The 16284-nt window shown below is 42.2% G+C and overlaps 1 pseudogene; it reads left to right on the top strand.

The window, feature by feature from the left end:
• The first annotated feature begins 849 nt into the window (after nt 1-849).
• LOC115131447 (actin, alpha cardiac muscle 1-like) lies at nt 850-6484 on the top strand (annotated as a pseudogene).
• Nucleotides 6485-16284: the final 9800 nt, after the last annotated feature.

Genomic DNA, 16284 nt, shown 5'->3' on the forward strand with positions numbered 1-16284 from the left:
CACTAAGCAGTTGTAACTGTGTTGCTTCCTTCCCTAACCTTGTCCCAACCCGGACATGAAACAGGGACCCTCTGAACACATCAACAACCATCGTTCCACAAAAGCCACAAACCTTGCAGAGGAAGGGATTCAACCACTTCAAGGTCTCAGAGTGAGTGACGTCTCTGTATTCAACACTAATAACGCGCACCGCTAACTAGCTAGCCATTTCACATCGGTTACACAGTCACCATAGATGTTTATTTTGGTTTGTTAAAGTATGTCCTACATTTATATTGGTTAAAACAGTCTTGTCATTGTATGTCTTTATATGACTATTGTCCACTCCCATTGCTACTGAGTCTCTGAAACGTCCTTTGAAGGCCTGGCGGGGGTTCCATAGAGGCTTTGCGTTGTCACTAGTCTCTGGTTGGTTGTCTGTATAACACTGTGTCTGAAATACAGATAGACAGACAGACAAAGGGCCATATCTCCATTATGACTGATGCACCAGACCTTATTTATAGTGGCCTCCAACATGCCTTTCTCTGCAGATGCATCATCAACCTGTCTTCCAGTTGTCCAACTATAGACCAGGGCTCCGCCAACCAGCTATAAATTATCAGAGGCCAAATGAGACTCTTGAGTGAGTGTGTGTGCACGTGTGTGTGTGTGTATGTGCACGTGTGTGTGTGTGTGTGTGTGCACGTGTGTGTGTGTGAGTGTGTGTGCACGTGTGTGTGTGTGTGTGTGTGAATGTGCATCTATGTGTGTGTGTTTGTGCTTTTAAGTTCCGCATTGGTTTGTAAGGGTGACAATGTCTCCTAAAAAGGCCTGAGGTTTTGAAGGTATGTGATGGCATGGGTCCTGCGTATTCCTATTTAAATTCAGAGAGCAGGTGAGCCAGGCGCACTCTCCTCTCGTCTCTCTCTCTTTCAAGGGACTGTAACACATCGCCTCCTGTCCAGCTCTCCAGGGTAAGTCCTGCACACATGCAATTCTCTGTTTCAATGGGATTATGGGATTACCGTAATAGTAATTTATCTCATAGTATTACATTTACGTTAGTCATTTGGCAGACGCTATTCTCTCATCCAAAGCAATTTACGATCAGTGACTTTATCATAATTACCACACATGACTATGTAATCTATATGTATCATTTATACTTAAACACAGAACACACAGTAGGTTACAGGCATGTGTGGACCCCAGGAAGAGTAGCTGCTGCTTTTGCAACAAATACCAAATATGAGAGAAAAAGAGCCATTCAAGTATTTTCAGACAGATTATGTTAATATATAAGTGATCTCACAACCACATGGCTAACGTGGATAGGAAATGCAATACAAGTCCTTGCTTTAATAGATTTTTAAGAACTTCTTTTGACTGTGTTTTAGGCTGTTGGTTAGGACCAACACAGAAATACCTTTTAAGCACTTAAAGCGATTAAAATGTAACACTGTCCTCTTTATTGTACATTACAATAACATAACAGTTAGTCAATCAAATCATTGGTCAGTCAACTAAAAGTGAATTATGGGTCCAGCATGGCATATGAGAACAGCAACAAGAACAGCACAGACAGACAGCCGGACAGAAGGACAGACGGACAGACGGACAGACGGACAGACGGACAGACGGACAGACGGACAGACGGACAGACGGACAGACGGACAGACGGACAGACAGACAGACAGACAGACAGACAGACAGACAGACAGACAGACAGACAGACAGACAGACAGACAGACAGACAGACAGACAGACAGACAGACAGACAGACAGACAGACAGACAGACAGAGACACTGCTACAGAATGAGACCACAGTGGGAAGGGCAGCTACTGTTAAAGACATGCTCCGGAACTTTGGCAACTATTAAGCCTTTTTTAAACCTCTCGCTTTGGGCTGGATGTGTCAATGTGTTGTTCATACATGCATAATCTATGAGCAGAATTAATGTTTTACATTAATTAGCCACAAAATCCCTAGTTTGAAAGCGACTGTTTTTCTGGAAGCTGTGTTTCTCCATTTTCCCTCCATTTTCCCCCATGTGAGCCAGCAACCTAGTAATTAAATGTAAACCAATGAGCTTCAGTCCCTCGCCACTTGAGTGACAGCTAGCAAGAGTCTCATCCTGCACGCACACAAGAGAGAGAGAGCGAGAGAGCAATGACATGGTGCACATATCTGCACATATGTGACGTAGTATGCAATTTTCAGGGAGCGTTACTTTCAGAACTACTGGCTAAAAAGTATACTCTTTAATGCGGTAATACCTTGTTTTGTTACTACCATATGCCATGTGTGAACACATTGCACTCTGACACACCTGACAACTGGTCTGTTTGGTGTGTGTGTGTGTGTGTGTGTGTGTGTGTGTGTGTGTGTGTGTGTGTGTGTGTGTGTGTGTGTGTGTGTGTGTGTGTGTGTGTGTGTGTGTGTGTGTGTGTGTGTGTGTGTGTGTGTGTGTGTGTGTGTGTGTGTGTGTGTGTGTGTGTGTGTGTGTGTGTGTGCGTGCGTGTGTGTGTAGGCCTACAGTAACCGGACACAACCATGTGTGACGAAGAAGAGACAACAGCCTTGGTATGCGACAACGGCTCAGGACTGGTGAAGGCTGGCTTTGCCGGTGACGATGCCCCCAGGGCAGTGTTCCCCTCTATTGTGGGGCGCCCCCGTCATCAGGTCAGACCCCATCTTACTCTCCTCTACTACCCTTCCATGTCAATCAGAGGGGTCATTCCTGAAATAGAGCCGCAACACTATTGTTAGTCGGTCATTGCTCCTACAGTATGGCTAACCTGGGCTCAGATCTGTTTGTGCTCTTGCCAACTACATTGCTGTCATTACCAAACCAAACATGGCATGACGATGAGTGAAAAGGAGTTGGCATGATGGCACAACCAGACTGGCACTCAGACTACAGTACGGACAAGTTTCCTGAATCCAGATGAAGCCTAGACCTGGACCAACAAAAAAAAACACTTTCAATGGAGATTCTCTATTGAGCATACTTTTTTAGTTTAGTAGGTTTAATCTGGGTCTGGGAAACCAGACCGTGTGTCATGTGCAGATCAATATGTGTCTGTTTCTGTTCACGTTCACATCTGGACCACAGGAGGCTGCTGAGGGGAGAACGGCTCATAATAATGGCCGGAACGGAGTAAACGGAATGGCATCAAACACCTGGAGACCATGTGTTTGGTGTATTTAATACCATTCCACTGATTCCACTCCAGTCATTACCACAAACCCGTCCTCCCAGCTGTGACCTGTACCTACTGTACATATGAATGAGCCTTGACTGTCTCTCTCTAACCCTGCAGGGTGTGATGGTGGGTATGGGTCAGAAGGACTCCTATGTAGGAGACGAGGCCCAGAGCAAGAGAGGTATCCTGACCCTCAAGTACCCCATTGAGCATGGCATCATCACTAACTGGGACGACATGGAGAAGATCTGGCATCACACCTTCTACAATGAGCTGCGTGTGGCCCCTGAAGAGCACCCCGTCCTGCTAACTGAGGCCCCCCTCAACCCCAAGGCCAACAGGGAGAAGATGACCCAGGTGGGTCACCTGCCTTAATTAATCCATTTACCTGGCTGGCAATCTTATGCTGTTTAGCATTACATCACAACTAATGTTGATTGATGATGTTCTTATATTTGCTTTATATTATTATTAGGTGCATTGCCAAATAATGGATTTATGAGCCTGTTTTCTAAAAGCGTGGGGTTTTCTTCCTGACAGATCATGTTTGAGACCTTCAATGTGCCAGCTATGTATGTGGCCATCCAGGCTGTGCTGTCTCTGTATGCCTCTGGTCGTACAACAGGTGAGTGCGCCTCCTAACCCAAAACCCAATAAGTGACGTATGGTACAGCGAATGCATACATTTTTAGAATGTTTGGCACCAGCAGGAATGAAAACCCACAACCCTGGCATTGACCACTTTGATGCTCGTCAGTGTGTTTGTACTAATGTGTCTCACCTGTGCAGGTATTGTGCTGGACGCTGGTGATGGTGTGACCCACAACGTGCCCGTGTATGAGGGTTACGCCTTGCCCCACGCCATCATGAGACTGGACTTGGCTGGCAGAGACCTGACTGATTATCTGATGAAGATCCTCACTGAGAGAGGATACTCTTTCGTTACCACCGGTAACCATGGAGACCTTTTTAGATACAACCAAACTCATCTACAACTATATCAATATTGACAGAAATGTTTATTTTGTACCTTCTAACAGTATCATAAAAAATGTCACCTTTCACCCAGTTTATATGATGTGTCAACACCTGATTTGTTTTGTTTAATTGCATCTTGTCACCTTTGTTGATCTCTCATTATTTTACAGTGTATCCTATTGGCAAAATAGAGTAACTGCAATCCTTCATTATTCTCCTAGTGTAGTGACTGTGCCTGTAGAAGAGCCTGATCAGTGTAGTTAGATTTGACACATAGGTTAAGGTCCCCCTCTACAGTTACCGTTTCTTCCTTTATGCCTGTCCACGGTTGGCAACATGATCTCACAAACTCCATGCTATATTTGAATCCCACAGCTGAGAGAGAGATCGTGCGTGACATCAAGGAGAAGCTGTGCTACGTGGCTCTGACTTTGAGAATGAGATGGCCACCGCTGCCTCCTCCTCCTCTCTGGAGAAGTCCTACGAGTTGCCCGACGGACAGGTCATCACCATCGGTAACGAGAGGTTCCGTTGCCCAGAGACCCTCTTCCAGCCCTCCTTCATCGGTCAGTACAAATTCTTACAACTTCACAATGTTCTATAGCCTGGTCCCAGATCAGTTTGTCTGAAGACAACACAAATAGATCTGGGACCAGGCTAGATATTCTGTGCTGTAGCACAAGTAATGTATTTAAGATCATGCAGGATAAGAGGAAGTAAAAGTCACCATATGGATCATTCATGAAGGATATTTATTGATATCATTTTCCAGAGAGTACTCTGTGTGTCAATATTTCATTGTCTATTATATCTTGCTTATGAAGTTTGTGGTTTGGTTTGATCCTCTCTTTTCCAACGGAGGCTTCACTACACATGACATGGCTCAGAATCCATTGCTCTGTTCCTTTATTCTCTTGCCCAAGACTGTTATCCCCATAGGTAGCATAGGTATGCAGTTCAGAATATGGGTGTAAAGACTGTTATCCCCATAGGTATGCAGTTCAGAATATGGGTGTAAAGACTAAAGACAGTTATCCCCATAGGTATGCAGTTCAGAATATGGGTGTAAAGACTGTTATCCCCATAGGTATGCAGTTCAGAATATGGACAGTGTAAAGACTGTTATCCCCATAGGTATGCAGCAGTTCAGAATATGCAGGAATATGGGTAAAGACTGTTATCCCCATAGGTATGCAGTTCAGAATATGGGTGTAAAGACTGTTATCCCCATAGGTATGCAGTTCAGAATATGGGTGTAAAGACTGTTATCCCCATAGGTATGCAGTTCAGAATATGGGTGTAAAGACAGTTATCCCCATAGGTATGCAGATCAGAATATGGGTGTAAAGACTGTTATCCCCATAGGTATGCAGTTCAGAATATGGGTGTAAAGACAGTTATCCCCATAGGTATGCAGTTCAGAATATGGGTGTAAAGACTGTTATCCCCATAGGTATGCAGTTCAGAATATGGGTGTAAAGACTGTTATTTGTTATCCCCATAGGTATGGAGTCTGCTGGTATCCATGAGACCACATACAACGGCATCATGAAGTGCGACATTGACATCCGTAAGGACCTGTACGCCAACAACGTCTTGTCTGGCGGTACCACCATGTACCCTGGTATCGGTGACCGCATGCAGAAGGAAATCACAGCCCTGGCCCCCAGCACTATGAAAATCAAGGTATGTATAATATATGCATCTTATTCTCTTTGATAATTACATTCAGCTAACCTTACCACCATCCAATTACTGTGAGTCAATTATTTAACAGTGATGAACCTGAAAGTACGTTGAGGAAAAAGTTTCATAGTACCCTTGGTGAAGCAAAGTTTGATTAGTATAGACACTTGACTTTGCATAAAAACCCAACTTGACTCGGTCCTAACCGCTGACTATCGCTCCCTGTAGATGATTGCCCCCCCTGAGCGTAAATACTCTGTCTGGATCGGCGGCTCCATCCTGGCCTCCCTGTCTACCTTCCAGGCCATGTGGATCAGCAAAGACGAGTATGAGGAGGCCGGGCCCTCAATCGTCCACAGGAAGTGCTTCTAAATTACCCTCTCCTCCTATCTCGACTCTCTTCCTGCCCTAAAATCTTGGCTCTCTGTTTTTCTCATGTGTCTCTAATCCCCACAAACGACCCATTGTATTTGTTTACTGTTTGTGCAATCTGTATTATGGGTCATCGGACTGTCAGGATATTTACAAGCATTTCGCAACACCCGCAATAACATCTGCTAAACACGTGTATGTGACCAATAACATTTGATTTGATTTGATATTGCTAAATAAATGAATTCTGCCTTTTGACTTCCCTGTGCAGTTGCTTATGTGACCTTATGAAATGTAATATAATCAGGTTCATTAAAAGTAGTTTGACAAAAAATGACTTCTTCCAGGACAATTTTGCATAATCACAAGTCTACAGTGTTAATAGATGTCACAGGGCATGCAGAGTAACTGCATTTCCATTCCACTAATTAGACATTCTGGGATATGCTTATATATTATTTACACATATGACATTTGACATTTTCTGTTGAAAGCTTTTTCAAACATAGAAAAAAAATGCTAATATACTTCCATTATTATCTGAGTGGACTCCATACATTAACATTACAGCTACACATCAAATGAAGTGGTTTGGGTTTGATGTTTAGTTTGATGTAGATGAGGTCCCAGTTGAAATATACTGTAATGTGACGCAATGCCCACTGGGTAGCAGAAGTGAGTCTTTTCAGGGCGGTGAAGTCACTCGCTCCGACCCGTTCAATAAGCTCTTGGGTGTTGTTTGCACATTAGCTGTATGATGACAAACACAGTCAAATATGTTGCAGGCAACAGATACATCAACATACAGAGAATATTATTTCATCTGTACAACAGGTTAGATAATATTTGGAGCCACAGCCAAAATTTAGTAGCCATGCACTGTCGTCTCCATCCTCCCAATATGAGAATAAGACATGCAATTGCAATCTAGGACAGAGGCGGTATGTACCATGGACCTTTCACTCTGCTACATGCTATATTTCCTGCTGAAAGGGGAATGGGAGTGTCTCGTCTGCTTCTTCACGTGGTACCAATCAGAGGGAGATTGCAGTATTACTGTCCAGGGAACACGAGAGCAACTTGATTATCTGACTTGGGTTACTTCTGAAATCCTGTTCCCTGTATAGTGCACCACTTTCGACAGTAGCTTAGTGCACTACTTTTGAGCAGCGTCAAAAGTAGTGCACTACAGTGAATTTGCACTTCTCCACAGAGATTTTTAATTTATACACATGAATACATTTGCAATTCTGTGTTGAAAACAGCATTTTACTACACCCACAATAACATCTGCTAAATATGTGTATGGGACCAATAACATTTTATTTGACTGTAATGTAAATTGTTTGATTGGTCTAGCAAGCTGTCTGAAAGAGAAAATAACAAATAAGACTAATCCCACCCTGTAAATTACTGCACCTCATTTCACATTTCACAGTACAAAAATGCAATGAATTTGTTATTACTGTGGAGGTACCATGTACTTTTTTGAATAAATAACAGTTAGGTTTTGTAAAGAATGGGCTTCTGTACCCTAATATCTCTTGACAAATCCATTGACTTCTATATATTTTTGTGGTAGACAAGGGCCACAATGTCGTGATTATGGGCACAACTGACCAAACAATTCAGACACAATAGAAGAATGGGGGAGCAACATATTTAGCTGTTTGTCAGACAGACATGAACTTCCTCCACCTGTATGCTTGGTTATAATACAACCCAGGCTTACTTCAGGCTTACTTCAGGCTTACTTCAGGCTTACTTCTTACTTCTTGCTCTGTGAGTGATTGTGATTGTGATTTCTCATGGAGCGAGCTACTGTAACATAAGGTTATGATGCCAAACTTAGTTCTGCAGCCAGCCAGCCCAGCAGCCTCTGACCCACTTCTGTCTCGCCTCTCCTCTCCAGGCTGGGTAGAGAAGTTAAAGATAAATTAAGGTGGAGGTATCAGGGGGGGGGGGGTGATTTATTTCCCCCCGACCACATCTCTCTCACAGGAAGGAAGGAAGGAAGGAATCAAACAGGAAGAGAAAGGGACCACAGAGGCGGATGTAGGCTACGGAAGATGACACCTTTCCAACCAGGTAGGGTGTACAGTAGTCTACATATCAATGGTTGATCCCCATTAAAATACAATTATACTGTATGTAGTTCTATGCTGTATATGATTAAAATGTTGTTTTCAATATTTAGAATGTTATACTGTAGATTTAAAAAATATATGGTTACAGAGAATTCTCTTCATGTGTTTGGTTCTATAATTCAAGCATCACTCTTAAATATTGACCATTGTTTACAACTATGTTATAGGCTTAGACTAAGTAATAAGGCCGTATTTGTATTGATTTGAGTTGAAAAGATAAAGTTACAGGTAATATTCATTACCATTTATTACACTTAATTCATACTATTCCCAGCAGGTTCCTGGTAAATACCCTAATGATGTTGTTTTATTCGTCTGTGTGTAAACAAAATCTGTGGGAATATAACTATTACAAAACAGAATTATTAGGGGAAATATTTCCCCTGGGGTCCATACTGTAGTTTTAGCTGTGGTGTTAAGACAGGTGCAATAACGACCCCTCCTCCATCGTGAAGCCTCTCTCTCTCTGCTCCCCCCTCTCCTCCACTCTATTCTGCTTGGTTTATCAGCCGCCTGTTTCCAAACCCCATCATTCCCTACGATACCGGGGCGCGCGAGCTCAGCAGATGTAGCGCACACACCACGTTCCATTTCAGAAAACGATACTTAAAACAGAGAGAAAGATTACATTATAATCGGTTTACCCAGTCCACGAAGCCTTCAAAGTTTTGGCAGTTTTTGGTTTCACTCCAAACGAAGGTGAAGACGTAGGCTAGGGGAGGAGAAAAGGAAAAGTCGCGTTCCCCCGGCTCCAATCTCTCTAGGTAAGTGGTAGGCTATTGTTTTATTCTCTCATCGCTATATGTAAAAACAACAACCACAAAAAAGAATACGGGTCTGGTATATGGAATCAAAGTTCAAGTACAGAACAAGTACATTTATATTTACATTTTGTGTAGCCTATAGACTAGCCTATTACTGATTTGAATAGCATACAGTTGTCCCTGTCTCACTTCAAAATCATGGTCACTTGAACAACTACAGTGATATTTCTAAATGTGTGGTTTCATTTGGGTAGGCAATAAGACAGGGATCATCAACTAGATTCAGCCTCGGGACGATTTTTCTTAAGTGGATGGTCAGGGAGGCAGAACATAATTTCAAATAATTTGAAGAATGCAAATTGACTGCAAGAACCCAAACAGATGGGTATAGCATTGACTAAAACATAATAATTTCAAATCTTGTTTACATTTGTATACGACCACATATACAGTAGCTCCCTATATATATACAGATTTCCACGTGCAGTATATAAACTACCCAGTATGATATACAGTGCCAGTCAAAAGTTTGGACACACCTACTCATTCCAGGCTTTTTCATTATTTTTACTATTTTCTACATTTTAGAATAATAGTGAAGACATCAACTCTATGAAAGAACACATATCATGTATCAATCATGTAGTAACCAAAAAAGTGTTAAACAAATCAAAATATATTTGATTTTTGAGATTCTTCAAAGTAGCCACCCTTTGCCTTGATGACAGCTTTGCACACTCTTGGCATTCTCTCAACCAGCTTCATGAGGTAAGCCACCTGGAATGCATTTCAATTAACAGGTGTGCCTTGTTAAAAGTTAATTTGTGGAATTCCTTTCCTTCTTAATGCGTTTGAGCCAATCAGTTGTGTTGTGACAAGGTAGGGGTGGTATACAGAAGATAGCCCTATTTGTAAAGACCAAGTCCATAGTATGGCAATAACAGCTCAAATAAGAAATAAGAAACGACAGTCCATCATTACTTTAAGACATGAATGTCAGTCAATCCGGAAAATTTCAAGAACTGTGCAGTTGCAAAAACCATCAAGTACTATGAGAAAACTGGCTCTCATGAGGACCGCCACAGGAAAGGAAAACCCAGAGTTACCTCTGCAGCAGAGAATAAGTTAATTAGAGTTACCTGCACCTCAGATTGCAGCCCAAATTAATGCTTCATAGAGTTCAAGTAACAGACACATCTCAACATTAACTGTTCAGCGGAGACTGCATGAATCAGGCCTTCGTGGATACTTGGGCCAAGAAACATGAGCAATGGACATTAGACCCGTGTAAATCTGTCCTTTTGTCTGATGAGTCCAAATTTGAGATTATGGTTCCAACCGCCGTGTTTTTGTGACACGCAGAGTAGGTGAACGGATGATTTCTGCATGTGGTTCCCACCGTGAAGCATGGAGGAGGAGGTGTGATGGTGTGGGGCTGCTTTGCTGGTGACACTGTCTGTGATTTATTTAGTATTCAGCACACTTAACCAGAATGGCTACCACAGCATTCTGCAGCGATACTCCATCCCATCTGGTTTGCGCTTAGTGGGACTATCATTTGTTTTTCGACAGGATAATGACCCAACACACCTCCAGTCTGTGTAAGGGCTATTTGACCAAGAAGGAGAGTGATGGAGTGCTGCATCAGATTACCTTGCCCCCACAGTCACCTGACCTCATATTGTTTGGGAGAAGTTGGACTGCAGAGTGAAGAAAAAGCAGCCAACAAGTGCTCAGCATATGTGGGAACTCCTTCAAGACTGCTGGAACGCTTCCAGGTGAAGCTGGTTGAGAGAATAATAAGAGTGTGCAAAGCTGTTATCAAGGCAAAGGGTGGCTACTTTGAAGAATCTAAAATCTATTTTGATTTGTTTAACACTTTTTGGTTACTAAATTATTCCATATGTGATGTTTACTAGTTTTGATGTCCTCACTATTCTTTCACAATGAAGAAAAAGTTAAAGAAAGAAAATTCTTGAATGAGTAGGTGTGTCAAACTTTTGACTGGTACTGTGTGTATATATATATATGTATATATGTAAATAGATATTTCAGAAAACTTGGGGGACCTAATGACCCACAGACCAAATTCGGCTGCGTATTGCCAGTTGGGGAGCTGCTCTAAGGCCATTCCATGTTCTCTGTTTTCAATGCCGTTGCTTGGTACCATTTCAAAGGTCTGCATTCAAAAAGGAGATCAGTCTTTTAATGGTTAACATTTTAGAGTAATCAATTGATCAATGTAACCGGAAAAACGTTTATGATGTTGCAAGCTTTTTCATTTGAGTAAATGTAAATAAATATAAATTGTGTCATTTTCACTGTTGGTTAAAAAGTGTGTGTGGCCATTAGCCTAAATGGTGAATTACTGAATCCACAACTGTAATTATAACCAATTACACTTTCAAGTTCACTTATCACCCAATTGTTATTATGCTGTTTCTAGCCTCTTGGCGAACTAGGCTTTCCTTTTGGAGGTATGGCAACGCCAGACTGTGCTGTTACTAACAAGACTATACTTCACAATAGTACAATGAAATTAGTGGAGTCTGACAAGTGCAATACTTTTGTCCTCAGATATAAATAAGTCAAATATTAGCCTACTTAAAAAATTATTATTGTCAGAAATATGAAATCAGTTACCACCTACCATCCAGTCAATGCTGCTGAAACATCTTGAACATAATCTCTCTTGACAGAAAACTTGCTCACCTTGAGATACCGTTTTCCATTCCAAATTGGCACCATTTACATTTTTGTCATTTAGCAGATGCTCTTATCCAGAGAAACTAGAGTTACAGTAAGTGCCTCACTGAAGGCCACATCAAGAGATTTTTGACCTTGTCAGCTCAAGGATTTGAAACAGCGATCTTTCAGTTATTGGACCAACACTCTTAACCGCTAGGCTACCTGGCACCCCATATTTGACCTGGACACTATGGGCCATTGTCAGAAGATGTGCACTATATAGGGGATGGGGTGCCATTTGGGACTCAGGCGCTGTGTACATTGTTTTTTTGACCTTTGGTCAAAACAGCTGGCCATTTTTCCTCCCTTTAACAAGTTTATTTTGGCGATTCATTCACTCACTCGTTGCTACTCTTACACGAAGGTGAGGAGGACAGAGAGGTGTTTTGTTACTCCGTCTGGATGATGAATAATCGATCTTGGCTACAAGAGAGGGGGGAGTTGGGGTGGGGGAAAGTGTGTGGAGAGAGAGAGTGAGAGGGGTGGCTAGCTGGCTGGCAAGCAGGCAGGGTGATGAGGAACTCACGACTTAAAGCTTTCTGACACATTTATCTGTGTCCTTTCAAAGTCACCGGTCCAGCTTCAAGGCTGTAAGCTGTTTGTACGCCAGAGCCATAGAGTTACATAGAACACTGTATCGCTAGGCTGTAAGCTGTTTGTACGCCAGAGCCATAGAGTTACATAGAACACTGTATCGCTAGGCTGTAAGCTGTTTGTACGCCAGAGCCATAGAGTTACATAGAACACTGTATCGCTAGGCTGTAAGCTGAACACTTTGTAGGCGCTGTTTATCAGCCAGAGCCATAGAGTTACATAGAACACTGTATCGCTAGGCTGTAAGCTGTTTGTACGCCAGAGCCATAGAGTTACATAGAACACTGTATCGCTAGGCTGGGGCTGTTTGTACGCCAGAGCCATAGAGTTACATAGAACACTGTATCGCTATAGCCAAGGCAGTGGCTCCAAGCTGATCACCCAATCCTCTGTGTATTCACTTTCATTTATTTTATGCCCATTTTCACAAGTCTACAATGATTAGCAGATGTGAAGTTCATTTCCCAATGGTTCATTTCCCAATGGTATATTTCCCAATAATAATAGTGCCATTGTAGACCTACAGTAGTAGACGGTGACATCTGTTTGAATTTTCAGGCACCAGTCAGGCATGGATCTACTGAAGGCATCTGAGGACCATCATTGAGAAATGCAATACCACATTTCATTATCTAAGTACAGAAGGGACAACTGTATACCAACACCACCATTCATTTCAGAAACTTAACCCTGAGGGAGTTTTATTTCATTTGGTTCCTTATTTTGTACTGTACATATCCTGTTGTCACATTTGATCATGACCTGCAGCTACCGTAAAGTAGGGAGCAGTGCAGTAAAAAGCGCTGGCAGGCAGCAGAGCAGTACCTGGTGTTCTATGAACATTCCTCCTCTGTTAGACACGTTCCCTCAAGAAGGTGTGTTTCTCCTTTGAGATCTGGTTTAATTGTCTTTCTTTCTTTGACTAACTCCAATATCCCCAGCAGACTATACAGCCTACCAGGAGTTTACAGCACGGCTCTAATTGACTTGTTTCTTCAGTGAGCTTTTAGGACAGCAGCATTGTTCAAGCATGCAATATTATGCAGGCAAGCAGTTTGTTCTCTCCCCTCTTCATTGTTAAAACCGGTGGCTGAGGGTCCCATGGGGTTTCAAGCAGGGCCTCCATAGCAACGGCGACAGAGATGAGAGGGTTTTGTGGGGGCACCTTTAATCTGGAAGAGATCCTGGTGGCTCTGCATCGCTGTGACAAACGGCTGGATGTCACACCACCCAGTGACCTCTGCAGGTCAGTTGGCCAGTTAGTCCACTCCTATACTCCTCACAGCTCACTTAGAATGAATTACACATAACTTGCAACCTGGAAGATAAAACCAAATGTACATGTTACGGTACTGTTAATGATTGCACAGAAAATGATTACGGTCAATTGGCTCACACCACTTGCCGTAAGTCAATGGACTCAACGACTGAAAAATGTGTATGCAATGGAAAATATGACAACTAGGTTGCAACTAAAGATGGCTACTTTTTTAAAACTCCCATCAGATTGTACCTTGCCCAATAATTGTATAGACAAAAAGAGGGACGTACCTGGGGGTGTGTGGAATAAATCCCTTCATTTAATGAATCCTGTAATTCTTAGTATTATTTCTTATTTTGGTCCTTTTAGGGATGTTTTCTTTTTAAAGAAATGACTTAATTTCATGTTTATTTTGTTTGTTTTTATGGCTCTTTCCTTTGTCCTCTAAAAACAGAGCATTACGTCGAGGTTCACATGGTGTTCGATAACGTCTTTTTGTAAAAACTTTTTGAACTTTGTAAATAAAGATATGTAAAGAAATACAAATGTATTTTACACAACAACGGAGCATCTAACAGTTTTTCACTCACTGGATGATTTCTACTACAGTCTCACAATCTAGTTGATCTTCCGCATAGACCTAGGTCCTCCACAGCTCACCCAGATGTTCTCAGAGAGCATACGTTTTGACCTGCACTCAACTGGATATCTCCTTTCTGTCATACAAATACAATGCATCTTTGTTGCTTCGTTATACAGAGACAATGGAAATGTTATTATTTTTGCTGTCACAGTTCAGTACCTACACAGACCCATCACACACACGACAGGCTTTCAATATAAAACAAATTAGTCATGCAATGTAGCTGTCAGTTAAACTATCATTTCCATCCTACAAGGCTTCCTTTGCCACAGAAGGGTACTGTAACGTTACTAATGAAGGAAAGAGCTAAATCAATATTTAAATCTATTAATGATCACATTCACCACACTCCTTATCAATAATGCAAGATAGCAGGGCAGATTCACAGATACATATATCATCTGGATAAGAACGGTGCCTCCCATGGGCAGGGGCTGACTGTGAAGTTTTATTTTCATATTGCCCTTTCTAGCACAGTTCCAGCAACTACAGAGAATGTGGAACAAGGCCATAGTGGTAGAGGCTTGGTTTGGCTCTTTCAGCTGGATTCTAGGCCTGGCAGGGTCGGTTGCTCGTCATGCGCCATAGCAGACCTGAGTTCAAATATGATTGGAAATCATTTCAAAAACGGAATCTGGGCAAATAGAAGAAAGTCGCAGTAACTGTCAACCCATCCGGCACTCCAGGCAGGCTAATGCAAACACTGAAAGGTTTCAAACAGTGTTTGGACCCAGGCTTTCTCCAAAGTGGTAAATATAAAAGCCATGTTCACAGGGAGCAGTCTGTCGTCTGTTCTGGGCTTCAGATAAGAGCACATAACAGAGTTTGAAAGATAGTTAAGAGAGTGTAATCTGAAGGCAGATAAATAGAGGGTATATGATATGAAGCATAACCAGTGAAGCACAAAAAACTCTGTGTTTGAAATTCTCTCATCTCCTTGAGAGACACTGGCTTCCTGGCCCTGGCAATTCCCCTTACACTGAGAGAGGTTTATAAAGAATTCATTACCCTCTTTGTATCCATAGGAAAGTTTATTTGTAATTTTTGTGTCTCTGACCCGTATGCGTCTAAATATTGACTGTCTCTGACCCGTGTGTCTAAATATTGACTGTCTTGTCTGTCTAAATATTGACTGTCTCTGACCCGTGTGTCTAAATATTGACTGTCTTTGACCCGTCTGTCTAAATACACTGTCTCTGACCACGTGGTCTAAATATTGACTGTCTCTGACCCGTGTGTCTAAATATTGACTGTCTGACCCGTGTGTCTAAATATTGACTGTCTCTGGACCCGTGTGTCTAAATATTGACTGTCTCTCTGACCCATGTGTCTAAATATTGACTGTCTCTGACCCGTGTGTCTAAATATTGACTGTCTGTTTATTGACTGTGTGTCTAAATATTGACTGTCTCTGACCCGTGTCTAAATATTGACTCATGGGTCGCACTTCAGTTAACTTTAGTAAGATAAGAGGCTGTTGGATCTGATACCTGAGATTGACAGGAATGGAGATGAGATCAAATGTGTTTCTCTGGACACCAGGGATTTACTCAGAGAGTGGAACATGTCTAGCCTGGTACCATTATCTGTTTGTGCTGTCTTGCCAACTCAATGGTCATTGCCATGGCAAGACAGCAGAATCAGATTTGGGACCAGGCTAGAAGGTCTCAGAGTGTTCAGATGTAGATGTTGTTCTGTGTAGAATGGACATGTTGTGGAAGGTGTAGTTTCAGCTCTACTGAGTGTTGCAGCCCACTGTGCAGTATAAACCCTAGGTGTTCCACTTGATGGATGGACATCCTCTATGTTGTGGAAGGTGTTGTTTCAGCTCTACTGAGTGTTGCAGCCCACTGTGCAGTATAAACCCTAGGTGTTCCACTTGATGGATGGACATCCCTCTA

Source organism: Oncorhynchus nerka, unplaced genomic scaffold (genome assembly GCF_034236695.1).
Source record: "Oncorhynchus nerka isolate Pitt River unplaced genomic scaffold, Oner_Uvic_2.0 unplaced_scaffold_2368, whole genome shotgun sequence".
Lineage (NCBI taxonomy): Eukaryota > Metazoa > Chordata > Actinopteri > Salmoniformes > Salmonidae > Oncorhynchus > Oncorhynchus nerka.